This window comes from Petaurus breviceps, unplaced genomic scaffold (assembly GCF_028583685.1).
Source record: "Petaurus breviceps papuanus isolate PSGF00001 unplaced genomic scaffold, PetGlider_PUasm1.0 176, whole genome shotgun sequence".
Classification (NCBI taxonomy): Eukaryota; Metazoa; Chordata; class Mammalia; order Diprotodontia; family Petauridae; genus Petaurus; species Petaurus breviceps.
In genome coordinates, this window is record NW_027185771.1 from 28,567,471 (window position 1) to 28,583,052 (window position 15,582).

The 15,582-nt window shown below is 38.0% G+C and overlaps 1 long non-coding RNA gene across 1 annotated transcript in view; it reads left to right on the forward strand.

Moving 5' to 3' along the window:
* The first annotated feature begins 2,026 nt into the window (after positions 1-2,026).
* Positions 2,027-15,582, forward strand: part of LOC138159634 (uncharacterized) — a 31,255-nt gene continuing 17,699 nt past the window's right edge. Inside the window, exon 1 of the long non-coding RNA XR_011167930.1 lies at positions 2,027-2,559. This is a non-coding gene — a long non-coding RNA (uncharacterized lncRNA). The remainder of the gene's footprint in view (positions 2,560-15,582) is intronic.

The window sequence follows — 15,582 nt, forward strand, 5'->3', positions numbered from 1 at the left end:
GAGAGAGAGAGAGAGAGAGAGAGAGAGAGAGAGAGAGAAGCAGAAAACCACTATCCTTAAGGAATTTATACGCTTATATTCTCTTGAGGGAGACAAAATGTGCACATGTAAGTCAAATCATCAAGTATTTAAGTGCCTACTATGTGCCAGGAACTGTAAGTAAAAAGGAGGGTATATACAAGTGAAATTAGCTATGCAGAAGGCAGTTTGGTAGGGAGGACACCAGCAGTAGGGAGTACCAATCAATCAATTAACATCCATTTCACACTTACTATGTGCCAGGCACTGTGTGAAGCACTTAAAATACAAAAAGAGGCAAGGCAGTCCATGACCACAAAGAGTTTACAGTGTAATGGGGGAAACAACATTCGAAGAAGTATATACAAAGCAAGCTATATATATATATATATATAAATAGGAAATAATTAACAATGAAAGCACTGGAAATAATATGGGTTGGGAAAGGCATCTTGTAGAGGGTAGTATTTTAGTTGTGACTCAATGCTCTGTGAATACCATCATGTAAAAGGTGTTGTCTGAAGTCCATATTAAAGGAAGAGAGTGGATCTCTTATAACAGATGAGAAGGTTTTGTACTGCAGGCATTCGAGTGGATTCCAGGGATTCTAGCATATCATTCTAAGACAATGCAAGGACACACAAATTGGAAGATGTAGTGAGAAGATTATTTTGACTAGATTGCAGAATGTTTGTAGGGCAGTAATATATAATGATGCTAGAGGAAAAAAAAAGCAGTTAAGGCTAGGCTGTACAGTGCTTTAAAGATGAAACAGGTAAGTTTATATTTGATCCCTGAGTCAATAGTGAACCAATGTAATTTTTTGAGTAAGAGTGTGATAGGGTCAGAGGGGAATTTAAAGGGTATCACTTTGGAAACTGTGTTGAGAATGGACTAGATATGAGTATATAGTCATTGCAGTAGTCTAAGCAAGAGGTGATGAGGTCCTGAACTATGGGTGTAGGTATGAATAGAGAGAAGAAGGCCCATATAATGATAGGTGTAATGGCAAGATTTACTATTGAATAGAGAAGTGGAATGAGGAAAAAGTGAAGTTAAGGATTATATGGAAGTTATGAACCTTGAAAATAGTGATACTCGACAAATATAGGGGACTTTGGTAGATGGGCATTTTGGGGGGACAGTTAATGAGTTCCATCTTGGTTATTTTGATTTTGAGATGTCTCAGCTTTATCTTGTTTGATATGATTAATTGTCACTTGGTAATGCGGTACTGGTGTGAGAAAAGAGAAGGAAACTATGTACCTATATTTCCATTAGTCACCTGCAAAAAGATGATAATTATACCTATATGAATGGATGAGCTAACCAAGAGAAAGACTGTATGTAGAGAAAGGTTAAGGGAGCCAAAGACAAAGTCTTGTGGTTTACCTATAGTTAGGGTCCATGATGTTGCTGACAAACCAGCAAAAGAGAATAAGAAGTCATGCAAGGAGAAGGAAAAGCAGGACAGAGTACATCACAAAAAACATGTCCCAAAAGATAGTATCTAGTAGGAGCAGATCAGCAGTGGCAAATGCAGCAGTTGGTTGCAGTATGCTCACTTCCATGAATGAATAAATAAATGAAGTGATACAATAAACATGTATTAAGCATCTATTATGTGAATGGCACTGAGGTAAACCCTGGGGAAATAAATAAGGAGTAGTAAGACAATTGCTATCCTCAAGGAATATATATGCATACATAAATACATATGTAACTATACATGCATAAGTATGTATATATGTCTGTGTGTATTGTGTATGTGTGTGTGTGTGTGTGTGTGTGTGTGTGTGTGTGTGTGTGTGTGTGTAAGCTTAAAAGGTATGTACTGAAGGAATGTCAGAGGATACTCAATTAGGGGCACAATTAAAGCAATGATGGAATTGAAGCCAAGCAGAGCAGCTGTTGGCAAATGAAAAGACAGCTGGCATTTCAATTCCTATAAAAGGGAAGGCTGTGGGAGGAGTTTTTTCCTCTGCTCTCCTCATCTCCAATCAGAGAAGCTGAAGTAACTGAGATGTGAGTAGCAAAGCTGAGGCACTCTCTGTGCTCACAAGTTGCCTGATGATGAATTTATCTGGGGGTGAACTTTTACTGGGTAGACTTTATGAAGATGATGGAGTCAAAACCAAATATGATAGCAGGTGTTAAATGAATGAAACATCTGTTAATCATTTACAAGTAAAAGAGGGAGGTTAGGTGGTGTAATGGAATAGAGTGCTAAGCCTTAGGTCAGAAAGATTCATATTCATGAACTCAAATCTGACCTCAGATACTTTCCAAGTATGTGACCGTGGCAAGTCACTTAACCCTGCTTGTCTCAGTTTCCTCATCTGTAAAATGAGGTGGAGAGGGAAATGACAAAGCCACTGCAGTGTCTTTGCCAAGAAAATCTCAAGGGATATCACGAAGGGTAAGAGACAACTCAACAACAGCAAAAACAGCAACATACATGAAGCACTTTAATAAATTCTGGACTAAGGTAAACAGTCCTTCTCAAGGAGTTCACATTCTACAGATGGCGAAAACAAATCGGTAAGCTTTCAGTGGCAAGTCAGTCCCGTGATCCTTCGGGTATGTTGGGGAAATAGATGGCAACGTTTTTTCTTTAATGTCATTTATAAAATCTTATCATCTGCTTTTTAAAATTATTTATTTTTAGTTTTCAATATTTTGGGTTCTAAATTCTTACCCCCCTTCCCCCGCCCTCCGTCTCCACTCCTGCATCCCCATCTCCACAAGACTGCATGGAATTCAAGATAGGCTATACATGCATGATCATATTAACTTATTTCCACATTGGTCATGTGGTAAAAGAAGATTTAGAACAAAAGGGAGAAACCATGAAAAAGGGGGAAAAAAAGGAAAAATAGTATGTTTCAACACTGCATTCAGACTCCATAGTTCTTTCTATTGATGTTGATAGCATTTTCCCTCATGAGTTTTTGGGAGATGTCTTAGATCCTTCCATTGCTGAGAAGAGCTAAATCTAATAAAATTGATCATTGTACAATATTGCATTTAGATTAGTTCATTTATACCCACACCATCTATCTATTTATATCCCTTTTAAAGGTCATGATAATCATATACATTTCAATATTTACAGGTATCAGCTTCTCATATAGATATGTAAACAGTTTGCTCTTATTGCATTCCAAGTTATGTGCATGTGTGCGTGAGTGTGCATGTGTGTATGTGTGAGTGTGTGTTTTCCTTGTTTACCTTTTGATGTCTTTCTTGAGTCTTATAATTGTAAATCAAATTTTCCATTGAGGTCTGGCTTTTTCTTCAGGAAAGTCTAGAATTTATTTCATTAAATGACCATCTGCTTGCCTGAAAGATTATGTATGCTCAGTTTTGCCAGGTAGTTAATCCTTGGTTGCAGTCCTCACTCTTTTTGCCTTATAAAATATCAAATTCCAATCCCTCTGATCTTTTAACGTAGAAGCTTCTAGGTCCTATGTAATCCGGATTGTAGTTCCATGATATTTGAATTGTTTCTTTTTGGCTGCTTGCAGTATTTTCTCCTTAATCTTGTAATGGAATTTGGCTAGTATATTTCTTGGAGTTTTCAGTCTGGGATCTCTTTCAGTAGGAGTTTGGTGAATTCTTTTGATAACTATTTTACCTTCTGATTCTAGGACTTCAGGACAGTTTTCTTTGACAGTCTCTTGGAGGATGTTGTCCAGGCTGCTTTTTTTCATCATGACTTTCTGGTAGATCAATAATTCATTTTTTTATTTTTTTGGAGGGGGAAGTTAGGGCAATTGGAGTTAAGTGACTTGCCCAAGGTCACACGGCTAGTTTTTGTGTTGTGTCTGAGGCCAGATTTGAACTCAGGTCCTCCTGACTCCAGGGCCGGTGCTCTATTCACCGTGTCACCTAGCTGCCCCTTGATCAATAATTCTTAGTTTATCTCTCTTGGATCTGTTTTCCATGTCAGTTGTTTTTCCACTGAGATATTTTCCACTTTCTGCTAATTTTTCAGTCTTCATGTTTTGTTTGATTGGTTCTTGGTGTTATCATAGAGTCCTGACCTTTGATTTGACTGATGTTAAATTTTAGTGAATTATTTTCTTCAGTTAATTTTTGAAGGTCCTTTTCTAGGGAGGTATTTTATCCTGTTAATTCACAACTTTTACTTTTTAAGCATTTGTTATCTTCAGTGAGAATTTTTTCCAATTTGGTAACTGTAGATTTAAATTTATCTTCTACCTCTCTAATTTGGCTTTTAAAATCTTTATTGAACTCCTCTAAGAATGCTTTTTTGGGCTTGATACCAGTTCATATTTCCACCTGTGGTCTCAGGTGTGGATACACAGTCCATGGTGTCTCAGGAAAGTGATTTCTTCTCATTCACAATAATAGGATGCTATTGTCTTTGGTCTTGCCTTTGCAAGTTGCTTCTGGCCCATTGTAATTGCCTATTTCCTGACCTTTAAAGTTTATTTCTGCTTCTGGGGAACAGAGGGCTCTGATAGAAGCTTCTGGGAGCTAGGAGCCTGGTTGTTGTCTTTGTGTGCTGTAGCCTCTGGGTATCTAGACTAAGGCCAAAGCCAGGACTCTCAGTGTTTCCCCTGAGTTATCCTGAGGCTCACAGAGTAATTTGTGGGGGAGGGTGTAATGGGAATGTAAATTTTGAAGATCTTCCCTGCCCCTAGGCTAAAGTGCACCTGGAGCCTGGGGTGGGAGGCTTGTTTTTCAGTAAATACTTCTTGATTGGCCAGTGTGTCAATAAGGTTGTTACATTCTCTGAGCCAGGAGAAGGCTATATGAGCCCTGATGTGTAGCTTTGTTTTGGGGCTCACTTTGAGAAGTGTTCTGTGATTTGATAAGATGAAACTCTGGAAAGCCCTTGTCCAGAGTACCCCCCCCCACCCTGCTTTGAAACCCAGATGTTGTTTGGTATGGATGTAATGGTTGGACAGTTTGGAAATCCGTCTACTTGATCTGTTTCTGTCTTGATAATTCTGTCTGTATATTCTGAAGTTCGGGGTGCTGACCTCTTTCCCCTGAACTAGGTAAATGATACATGTATGGCTGATTAAAGTAAGCTTGTTAACCCATTTTGAGCTGCTTTCCTTTATCAAAGCAGATCCAAGAACCTGTGTGGGCAGACAAGGGATGCTGGGGTGCTTGCTGCTACAAAATGGCGTCAAGAACAGGATCTGCAGAGTAAAAGGAAAGTATGGGGGCTGGGATAATTGTTTGTTTCCCAGTTGTGGTAGATGTGACTCTGTGGAGCCATGGATCAGGAGAGAAGAAAGGCCTGCATGCAGACTTCGCTGAGCTGAGAGCAGGAATGGTGAGCTGCCTGCATCGGGACCTGGGCAGAAGCCAGGAGCAGCTGCAGCCTGCGTGAGGAGAGGGAACGCAGGAGTTCAGAATAAAGCCACAGGAAAAGATAAGAACTGAGCAGCAAAGCAGGGGCACTGAATGTGTTTTCTTACCGCATTCCACAGTTTGGGACCCAAGGGGAGGATGGACTTGTGACTATGGTGGGTGGGATGAAGTGCCTTGGACCCCCAAGGACCCCACCTTGTTGGTTTTGTTGCCCAACCCCCTCTCTGTACTTGGAAGCAGAGGATGGAGCTGTGTGAGGGGAAGGACACTCCTCCCTCCTCCCCCAAGAACTTTATTTGCACTCTTGTTTTGAATTGAAGTGGTAATGCAATGTACTTTGTGTTTGTTTAAGGCCCAGTGGCCACTTTGGTAACTTTAGTTCTGTATCTTGAAAATGTGACCTAAGAGATCCTTAAGGCTAATTCAAAAGTAAATTGTCTATGCTATGGGCATGAAAGATCTTGGGGCCAAATGTAATTGGAATGTAAATTTTGAAGATCTTCCCTGCCCTTTGGCTAAAGTGCACCTGGAGCCTAGGGTGGGAGGCTTGTTTTTCAGTAAATACTTCTTGATTGACCAGTGAGTCAATAAGGTTGTTACATTCTCTGAGCCAGGAGAAGGCTATATAAGCCCTGATGTGTAGGTTTGTTTTGGGGCTCACTTTGAGAAATGTTCTGTGATTTTATCAGATGAAACTCTGGAAAGCAGTGTTCAGAGCCCCCCCAGCTTTGAAACCCAGATGTTGTTTGGTATGGATGTAATGGTTGGACAGTTTGGGAATCTGTCTACTTGATCTGTTTCTGTCTTGATAATTCTGTCTTTATATTCTGAAGTTCGGGGTGCTGACCTTTTTCCCCTGAACTAGGTGAACGATACATATCTGACAGATTAAAGTAAGCTTGTTAACCCATTTTGAGTTGCTTTCCTTTATCAAAGCAGATCCAAGAACCTGTATTGGCAGCAAACCCTGAGGACTTTGGGGTACTTGCTGCTACAGAGGGGTGGTCTGGTCACTTAAGATTTCAGCCTCTGTGCCCCTGGGCTACAGCTCAGGCTGGCTCCTGCTGGTCAGATGACTTGGGGCTTGTTGGGACCCCTCCCACCCTTCACTTCAGACTCCTTTCACCTCAGTTACACCCTTTCTCCTTGACTCCTAAGTCTGAGGCTATTTCTGTTATTGCAAGATTTTACTCTGGGTGGGACATTTATCTGTAGGGTTTTCTAGGTCAGGGAGAAGGAATTTGAGCAGCTAGAGTTTACTTTCCCATCTTGGCTTCTGGAAAATCAGGTAGGTGATTTTTACACTTCCAGGCTGTGGGCTGATAGTGCCAGGAGAAGCTGCGGTGTCTGTTGCTGGCACTGTACTTTCTCTTACCCAGCTCCTATGGTGAGAAGCTGGTGAGAAGGCTTAAAGTCGCCCTTGGGTGGGTGAGTCTGCTGGCTGAGGCTCCTTCTTACTCCCAGGTCTTCCCTTCTAATCTTAGTTACATTTGCTTTGTTTATGCAAAACCTTTTCAATTTAACATAATAAAAATCATTCATTTTGTATTTCATAATGTTCTCAATCCCTTTTATGGTTATACATTCTTTCCTTTTCTATGGATCAAGGAAACTATTCCTTGTTCTTCCAGGTTGCTCAAAATACTAGCCTTTATATCTAAATCATGTAACCATTTTGTCTTTTTCTTGGTATAGCCAACAATCTATTTCTAAGCCAGTACCAAGTAGTTTTGATGATTGCAGCTTTATAATGCAATTTAAGATCTAGTATAGATAGGCCACCTTCCCTTGCATTTCTTTTCATTAATTTTTCTTCATTTTCTGTATCTTTTTTTTCTTCCAGATAAATTGTATGATAATTTTTGTTATTTTTTTCTAGCTTTATAAATTTTTTTTGGTAGTTTGATTGGTATGGCACTGAATAAGTAATAATTGTAATTTTTTATCTTTTTAAAGAATTGTAATTTTTATCCCATTAGCTAGGTCTAACTCATGAGAAACTGATATTTTTCCAATAAACTAGATCTGACTTTATGTGTGAAAAGTGTTTTGTAATTATATTCAAATAATTCCTGGGTTTATCTTGACAGGTAGATTCCCAAATATTTTTTTTTTTGTCTATAGTTACTTTAAATGGGATTTCTCTTTTTATCTCTTGCTGCTGGGTTTTGGTGGTAGTGTATAGAAATGATGATGATTTATGTGGGTTTGTTTTATATCACACAGCTTTGCTAAAGTTGTTATTTATTTCAAGTAGTTTTTATTTTTTCAGTTGAATTTCTGGGATCCTCTAAGTACACCATCATATCATCTGCATATAGTGATAGTTTTGTTTCCTTATTGCCTATTCTAATTCCTTCAGTTTATTTTTCTTCTCATACTTAAAACTAACATTTCTAGTAAAATATTGAATAGCAATGGCTGTAATGGAAATTCTTTTTTCACCCCTGATCTTATTGGAAATGATTCTATTTCATCCACATCACAGATAATGTGTGCTGATGGTTTTAGATAGGATGCAACCTATCATTTTAAAGAACACTCCATTGATTTCCATTCTCTCCAAAGTTTTTAATTGGAATGGGTACTATTGTATTTTGTGAAAAGTTTTTTCTACATCTATTGAGATAATCATAAGATTTCTATTAATTTTGCTATTAACATTGTAAGCTATGCTGATAGTTTTCAGAATATTGAACCAGCCCTGTGTTTTTTATATAAATCCCACCTGGTCATAATGCATTATTCTCATGACAAATTGCTCTCATCTCTTGGCTAATATTTTAATTAAAAAATTTATCTATATTCATTGGAGAATTTGATCTCTAATTTTCTTTCTCTCACTTACCTCTTCCCAGTTTAGGTATCAGCATTATTGTATCATAAAACAAATTTGGTAGTATTCTTTTTTAACCCGCTTTTCCAAAAAGTTTATATAATATTGGAATTGTTATTTAAATGTTTGGTAAAACTCACTTGTAAATCCATCTGACCTTTGAGATATTTTCTTAGAGAGTTCATTGATGGATTGTTAAATTTCTTTTTCTGAAATGGGGTTAAGTATTTTATTTCCCTTGTTGTTAATCAGGGTAATTTATGTGTTTATAAACAATTAATTGATTTCCCTTAGATTGTCAGATTTATTGGTATACAGTTGTATAAAATAGCTCCTAATTATACTTTTAATTTCCTCTTTATTGGTGGTAAATTCACCCTTTTCATTTTGTTTTTCTTTTTTTCGATGTATTTACTTATTTTTAGTTTTCAACATTCATTTCCAAAAAGATTTTGAGTTACACATTTTTCTCCCAGTCTCTCCCCTACCCCCACCCCAAGATAGTGTGTCTATTAAGTATCCCTTCTCTAAATCTGTTCTCTCTCCTATCCTCCCCTTACCCCCCCCCACCCCCACCTTTCTAGTAGGGCAAGATAGATATCTATACCCCAGTGCCTATATATTTTATATCCAAGTTGCATGTAAAAAATTTTTTCTTAACATTTGTTTTTAAAACTTTGATTTCCAGATTCTTTCCTTTCTTCCCTCCTCACCCACCCCCACTGAGAAGACAAGCAATTCATTATAGGTCGTGCATGTGTAGTTATGCAAAATGTTTCCATAGTAGTTATATTGTGAAAGACTAACTATATTTCCCTCCATCCTATACCATACCCCCACTTATTCTATTTTCTACTTTGACCCTGTCCCTTTTCAAAAGTGTTTTCTTCTAACTACCCTCTCCCTAATTGGCCCTCCCTTCTATCATCCCCCCTCTTATCCCCTTCCCCCTACTTTCCTGTAGTGTAAAATACCCAACTGAGTATGTATGTTATTCCCTCCTTAAGCCAAATTCAATGATCGTAATTAATTCCCTCCCTTTCACCTTCCTGCTCTTCCCCTCCATTGTAATAGTTTTCTCTTGACTCTTTTATATGAGATAATTTATCCCATTCTATCTCTCTTCTTTTTCATTCTCCCATTATATTCCTCTGTCACCTCTTAATTTTATTTTTTAGATATCATCCCTTCCTATTCACCTGATCCTGTGACCTCTATTTATATATGTACAAACATACACACACACTCATATCAAGAATAATTAAAAGACCTCTATTTTGTTGAATGACCATATTTTCCCTTGAAACATTATACTCAGTTTTGCTGGGTAGGTGATTCTTGGTTTTAATCCTAGCTCCTTAGACCTCCAGAATATCATATTCTAAGCCTTTTGATCCCTTAATGTAGAATCTGCTAGATCTTGTATTATCCTGATTGTGTTTCCACAATACTCAAATTATTTCTTCCTGACTGCTTGTAATATTTTCTCCTTGACCTGGGAATTATGGATTTTTGCTATAATATTCCTAGGAATTTTCTTTTTGGGATGTTTTTCAAGAGGAAATCGGTGATTTCTTTCAATATCTATTTTGCTCTTTGGTTCTAGAACATCACGGCAATTTTCCTTGAGAATTTCTTGAAGGATGATTTCTAGGCTCTTTTTTGATCATGGCTTTCAGGTAGTCTAGTAATTTTAAAATTATCTCTCCTGGATCTATTTTCCAGATGAGTGGTTTTTTCAATGAGATATTTCACATTGCCTTATTTTTTTTTATTTGTTTGGATCTATTTTATATCATCTTGATTTCTCATAACGTCATTAGCTTCCATTTGATCCAGTCTAATTTGGAAGGAATTATTCTCTTCAATGAGTTTTTGAAATTCCTTTTCCATCTGGCCAAATCAGTTTTTTAAGGCATTCTTCTCCTCATTGGCTTTTTGGGCCTCTTTTGCCATTTGAGTTAGTCTATTTTTTAAAGTATTATTTTCTTCAGTCAGGCTCTTGACTCACTTTTCATGATTTTCTTGCATCATTCTCATTTCTCTTCCCAATTTTTGCTCTATTTCTCTTACTTGATTTTCAAAATCCTTCTTGAGCTAGCTCATGGCCTATAACTAGTTCCTGTTTTTCTTGGAAGCTTTTGATTCAGGAGTTTTGCCTTTGTTGACTTCTTCTGGTTCCATGTTTTGATCCTTTTTGTCCCCAAAAAAGGATTCTATAGTTTAGTCTGATTGTGCTTCCTCTGTCTGCTCATCTTGGCTGCCAATTACTTGACTTTTGAGCTCTTTGCCTCAGTAGCTTTAATTCCAGAGTGGAGAGAGCCTTGTCACAAATTGCTCGGACTTGCACAGCTATTGCCAGAGCTGTTGTCAGAACTGTGAGGAGAGTGCCTTCTCTACGGCCACCACAAGCTCTGGCACACTGGCCATATACCCCAGGACCACCACCCAAAAATGCGACCCAAATCCAAGCAGTTCAAAGCAAGAGTAATTACCCTCTGAATGGTTGCTTGGTCCCATCATGATCTGTAGGCCAGCATCTCTGGAGGCAGCCATGTAGTAGCAGAAGCAGCAGCTGTGCTGCTGCCAACTCTAGCCCTGAAGGCAAGGTCCAGACCATGCTCTTCTCACCCCCAGTTCCAACAGAGCTCCCTACTGACTTTTTACTTTCTCTTTGACATCTATGGGTTGAAAATTCTGGAAACCACCACAGCAGCTGGTGATTCACCATCCTGAGGTTTGCTCCAGCCAGTCTTTGTTGCTGGTTGGGGCCACCCGGCGTCTGGGCCCACGCAGCTCACGCAGGACTGTGCTTGGCTCCCAGCCCTATGTGATAGACTATTCCTCTTGGCCTTCCAGTCTGTCTTCAGCAGGAGATTTGTTTTGCTCTTTCACTTTGTGGGTTCTGTAGCTCTAAAATTTGTTCAGAGTGATTTTTTTTATAGTTATTGGAAGTGGCTGGAGTGAGAACTCCCGCAAGTTCCTACTTTCACTCTGCCATCTTGGCTCTGCTCCTTTATTTCTTTTTTAAAATAAAATTAAACAAAGTTTTGTCTATTCTTTTGGTCTTTTTCATAAAACTAGATCTTGGTTTTATTAGTTCAATAGTTTTCTTAATTGCAAATTCATTAAGCTGTCCTTTGATTTTCAAAATTTTTAATTTGGTTTTTAATTGTGGATTTATTTGTTCTTTTCCTAGCATTTTTAGTTGCACGCCCAATTTATTAATCTCTTCTTTGGATTATGAGGTTTTTATGCCCTTGTACATGGTCAATTATTTGTGTAAGTCCCATATACCACTGAGAAAAAGGTATATTCTTTTCTATCCTCATTCAGTCTTCTCCAGAGGCCAAGCATATCTAGCTTTTCTAAAATTCTATTCACTTTCTTAACTTCTTTCTTGATTATTTTGTGATTCGATTTATCTAGTTCTGAGAGGGGAGGTTGAGGTCCCACACTAGTATAGTTTTGCTGTCTGTTCCTTCCTGTAATTCTCTTAACTTCTCCTCTAAGAATTTGGATGCTATTCCACTTGGTGCACATATGTTTAGTATTGATATTACCTCATTCACTATAACTCCTTTTAGCAATATGTATTTACCTTCTTTATCTCTTTTAATCAGATCAGTTTTTAATTTTACTTTGAGATCAATATTGCTATTCCTGCTCTTTTTAAACTTCAGTTGATGCATAATATATTCTACTCCAGCTTTTTACCTTTATTCTATGTGCATCTCTCTGATTCAAATGTGTTTCTAGTAAACAACATATGGTAGGGATCTGGTTTTTAATCCTTTCTGCCATCCACTTTTGTTTTATCAGAGAGTTCATCACATTCACACTCACAGTTATGCTTATTGCATCCTTTTCTCCATCCTATTTACCCTCCTTTTCATACTTTCCTCTCTCCTTTCAACCTTTCCTTCTTTACCAGTGTTTTATTTCTGACCATTGCCTCACTTAATCTCTCCTCTGCTCTATCAGCCCCCCCTCCCTTTTCTTTCCCCTTTCATCTACTACTTCTTCCCTCCCTTCTTCTTTGCCTTTTACCCAGCCCCTCCCTTTTCTCTTCCCTTTACCCTCCTACTTGCCTATAGAGTGTGGCAGGTTTCTATAATCAACGGAATGTATATGTATTCCCTTTTGGAGCCAAATCCATTGAGAGTAAGGTTCAAACAAGGTTTGCCCTCCCCTTCTTTTCCTCTACTGTAACGGGTTTTCGCACCTCTTCCTGGGATATAATTTGCCCTATTCTGCTTCCTCCTTTCCCCTTCTCCCAGTACAATCCTTCTTTTCACTCCTTAATTAATTTTTTTATTGTCACACCAAATTCAACTTATTCCCACATCCTCTGTCTTTGTATACCCCTTTTAAATGTCATAATAAAGAAACAGTTGTCAAGAGTTATAAGCATCATCTTCCTATGTAGGAATGAAAAGAGTTTAACCTTATTGAATAACATCTTTTTTTTTCTTTCTTATTTATTTCTATACTTCTCTTAATTTTTGTATTTGAAGATGAAATTTTCTGTTCAGTTCTGTTTTGTTTTGCTTAATTTTGTTTTAATCAGGAATCATTGAAGTTTTCCTATATCATTGAATATTCATCATTTCCCCTGAATTATTATTATCAATTTTGCTGGATAGTCAATTCTTCACTATAATCTAAGCTCCTTTGCCTTCCTGAATATCATATCCTAGACCCTGTGATCCTTTAATGTGGAAGCTGCTAAATCCTGTAAAATACAGACTGTGGTTCCATGATATTTAAATTGCTTCTTTCTGGCTGCCTGCAGTATGTTTTCCTTGACCTGACAACTCTGGAATTTGCCTACAATATTCCTTGGAGTTTTCATTTTGTGATCTCTTTCCAGAAGTAACTGGCGGATTCTTTCAATGCCTATTTTACCTTCCAGTCCTAGGATATTAGGGCAATTTTCTTTGATAATTTCTTCAAAAGATGCTGTCCAGTCTCTTTTTTTCAACCTATCCTTCAGGTAGACCAATAATTCTTAACTGTCCTGGATGAATTTTCCAGGTCAGATTTTTGTCCATTGAGTTATTTTATATTTTCTTCTGTTTTTTCATTCTTTTGATTTTCTTTAATATGGAGTCATTAGCTCTACTTGTCCAAATCTAATATTTTAACATTTGTTTTCTTTAATTAGCTTTTGTACCTCCTTTTCCATTTGGTAAATTCCACTTTTTAAGGAGTGTTTTTCTTCAGTGGATTTTTTTTTTTTTGCATTTGGCTAATTTTATTTTTAAAGGAATTGTTTTCTACATTCAATTCTTGTCCTTCCATTTCCAAGCTGTTGATTCTCCTTTGCATATCTTTTATTTTTTTTCCCAATTTTTCTTCTACCTCTCTTATTTGATGTTTAAAACACTTCTTGAGCTCTTCCAAGAAGTCTTTTTGGACTTGAGACCCATTTATATTCCGCTTTGAGGTTTCAGATTTGGGTATATTGACAATACTTTCTTCTTTGGAGTTTGTGTTTTGATCACCCCTTTTCCCAAAACATTCTCTGTGGTCACTGTTCTTTCTTGTTTTTTTGTTCATTTTGTTTGCTTGTTTCCTTGCTTTTAAAGTTGAGCACTCTAACTGGAGCAGAGGGGACGCTGTCCCAAGCTAAAATCTTTTGCTGTGGTTCAGAGGGTCAGTCTCTTAGTGCCCTGGGGCCTGAGGTGCAGGCTGCCAGAAGCTGCAGGGATCTGGTAGCTTACCTGGTGTTGAATTATGTTCCTCATGGTAGTATTTGAAGTGTGCTGAGGCCAGGTATTTCTTTTTTGTTTTATTTTGCACTTCCCTTGGGCCGTGCTGAAGCAAAAAAAGGTCTAAAAGCTGGAAGACACCTGCCCACGTGAGGCTGTACTGAAACATGGGAAGGTCTGTTGTGCCTGCTTGGGGCTGTGCCAGTACATGTGTTGGTTCTCTGAGCTGGAGTCTGCAGGTTCCTCTGGATGTGGTAAGGTACAAAGGGACTGTCCTGGTTTTGGCTTGTGCCTACTCCACCACTCTGGAGCTTAAGATCTCCCACTGGTTTGTTGGGGTGGAGTTTGTCACCAGTCTGCTGGAATGCTTTCTGTCCACGAATGTGTTCAGCTTTTAGCTAAGTGTTATGGACCTTGCTTGCCAATCCTGTAAGTCTCCTGAATTGAAAGACCAGTCCACCCCATTTTTCTGCTGGCTCTGTTATTCCACAATCTGATCTGGGATGTTTTATGGATGTTTGGTGATGAGATTGGGAAAGGGACAGCAATATACTGTTTACTCTACCATCTTGGCTCCCAGAAGTAGAAATTATAATTTTTTTTAGAGTTTCACAGACTTTGGTGACAAGAACCTTTCTGGGTCTTCAACAGAGACAGTTGACAGACTTGTAAGAGCACTTGCCTGGTTGTCTACTCAAAAGCATTGCTTCCCAGGGAGATGACTAAGGTGAAAAAGATCACTAAGGTGAAAGCATTGCCTTAATTTTTTTTTTTAATATCCTTTTCAGGATATTTAAAAAAATTTTTAATTTATTTATTTTTAGTTTTGAACATTAACCTCCACAAGATTTTGAACTCCAAATTTTCTCCCCCTTTTCCCTCTCCTCCTCCACCCTGAGATGGTATGCATTCAGATTACACTTTAGCCTAGTGTGATCTCCTTTTTTTCAACCCCTCCCTTTTATCCCTTTCCCCCTTACTTTCTTGTTGGATAAGATAGATTTCTTTACCCCATTGCCTATACATCTCGTTTCCCAGTTCCATGTAAAAACATTTTTTTTTACATTTGTTTTTAAAACTTTGGCTTCCAAAATTCTCTCCCTTTTTCTTTCCCCACCCACCCTCATTGAGAAGGCAAGCAATTCAGTATAGGTTATACATGGGTAGTCATGCAAAACACTTCCATAAAAGTCATATTCTGAAAGACTAAGTAGATTTCCCTCCATCCTATCCTGCTCCCCACTTATTCTATTTTCTCTTTTGACCCTGTCCCTTTTAAAAAGTGATTGTTTCTCACTACCCCTTGCTCCAATCTGCCCTCCCTGCTACTTACCTGCTACTCTCTTGTAGGGTAAGATACCCAAGTGAGTGTATATGTTATTCCCTTTTTAATTCATATCTGATGAGTGTAAGGTTCATTCATTCCCTCTCACTTCTTCCCCTCCATTGTAAAACTTTTTTCTTACCACTTCTATGTGAGATAATTTACCCCTTTCTACCTCTCCCTTTCTCCTTCTCCCAATACATATCTCTCACCCCTTAATTTTATTTTTTAGATATCATCCCTTCATATTCAACTCATCTTGTGCAATCTATCTATCTATCTATCTATCTATCTATCTATCTATCTATCTATCTATCTATCTATCTATCTATCTATCT